Consider the following 2,253-nt stretch of genomic DNA (forward strand, 5'->3'; position numbering starts at 1 on the left):
CACTCCTTAGATATCATGCCCTCATAACTACCCTTATTGGTTTTAAGACTTGGGAACCAACCAAGTCCTACCCCGACTACAACATCTTCACCAAGTTACAGTTACTACAACTATACTATGCCTTATTCACCTAAGAATGTCCTATAACTCATCCTAGGCTACTCATGCCCAATCTTAACTCATCCCACTTAACAAGTTACCAAGTCAAGGCTCACGTCCAACCATGGCCATAAAACAACTAAGAAACATAGTTTACATCTTGACATGGCATAGCACCTAGCATGTCTAACAATCCCTTGGCACTATGTGGCACATGTTGGCATTCCCTGCATTCCATGGCATTCTTTAGCAATCCCTATCATAATGTACCACTCTTTGACATGTCATGGCACTCTTGCATTCCTTAGAACTACCTAACATATAACATTGTCACTCCCTCCAGAGCACACTTGGAATTCACTTACACTCCCTATCATACACTCTTATTTTTTCATTTCCATGCATTTTGAACCAATTTTCCTTTGTTTTAATGTCGCACTCCCTAACACTCCCTAACACACATTGGCACACCCTAACACACATTAGCACACCCTGGCATATTGTCGCCCTGACACTCTAAGATTTCTTGGCACTACCTAATATACCTTGTCGTCCTCTCCTTAGCACACCTAGAACTCACTGACACTCGTCACACACTCTTAGACATTCATTTCCATGCATTTAAAACTAGTGCTCCCTTATGTTTCCCCTACACTCCATAACACTCCCTGGCATGCATTGGCACACCCTACCACCTGACACATCTTGGCATGTTTCCCTCGCTTCTAACATGCCTTAACACTGCCTAGCATACCTTAACACTCCCTCCTTAGCACACCTAGAACTCACTAACAGCTCCTGTCACAAACTCTTAATCATTCATTTGCATGCATTATTTTCACCTATTTCTCCCTTGTGTTCCCCTAGCGCTCCTTAACACTTCCTAGCACACGTTTTTGATGGAAAAAACACTATATATAGGGTAGATCATCCTCCAGTTGTGGACAAGCAAATCTGGTTAAGTAAGTCTGTAATAAGAAGTGCAAAGATAACCAACCAAGAGAAGGAAACAAAGAGCTAAGAATTTGGTGTTGTTTATGGGTCTGTTTTAGGGCTAATAGCTCCACACATGTGAAGGAAGGAAGAACTATCTACTGCAGAAAAGGTCAAAGATCTTGTTGTTGTCCAAGAAGTCAAATCAAGGAATAAGATAAGAAAGGTTACAAGCCGAATTATAATAAGAGTTCATACCATACAAGCGAAGAAGATCAAGGTTCAAAAGGTTGGTCAACCACATGTTCTAGGGTTTATGCAGGAGGGCCAAGAACTACAAACCTGATCCATGCAACTCAAATTTGAAGGATAGTCGAGTTATTGAATGAAGAAGCTTGATCATCATTGACTCAAGGAAAAATAAGGAAGTTGAATCAAGGAGGCCTCTGACTTGGTCTTGCAGAGGTCATTGAGTCAAGGGTCTAGACCATGGTCTTGGTATTTGTTAATTGAAGTCTTTATAAGAAGAAGGTTTTTTTTGGGTTTTCCTCTCATGTTGGAGAGGTTTTGGTCTTGGTTGATTTCATATTTGTTGTGTCTCTTGTCTCCTCATTGTTTATGCATTAGTAGATGTTTGATGAAGTATATTGTTTTGAGCATTGTTTGTTATGTGGATTAGTCTTGAATGTGTTTGTGTATGAAAAATTGGTTGGGTTTGTAAACTATGAGTAGAGTAGTGCTTGATTGATGCATGCTTCCTACAATAAATGTGCCTCTTAAACAATTAAGTTAGTGGAAGCATGGGTATTTGGACAATTATTTTGGAATTTATGCACCTTACAAGTACATCAACTCATATTATACATAAATATAATGGAAAGTTGTAACATGTTGCATCATAGAAAGGATGTTGATAAAATCTAATAGTGTAAATGTACGTGATAGTTTGGAAAGGTGGGGCATAACTCTTAGTTAGTCATAGGTAGCCTAATCAATTCCTTTTTTAATCTGTAAATGTCCATGATGATTTTGAAAGAAGGTGGGTAGAAATTCGTACTCATGTCATAGATAGCCTAACGAGTACTTTTCTCTATCTAGAATTATACTAGATAAAAGACTTTTTTGTATTGTGTTCTTCTTCAAATTTTTTTATAATATGCCATGTTATAAAAACTTTAAAAAAGGATATCACTTCGGTTCTTGTGTTTGTGGTAAAATATG

This window comes from Pinus tabuliformis, chromosome 6, assembly GCF_031772625.1.
Source record: "Pinus tabuliformis cultivar Carrire ecotype Pingquan chromosome 6, CPIR1, whole genome shotgun sequence".
Lineage (NCBI taxonomy): Eukaryota > Viridiplantae > Streptophyta > Pinopsida > Pinales > Pinaceae > Pinus > Pinus tabuliformis.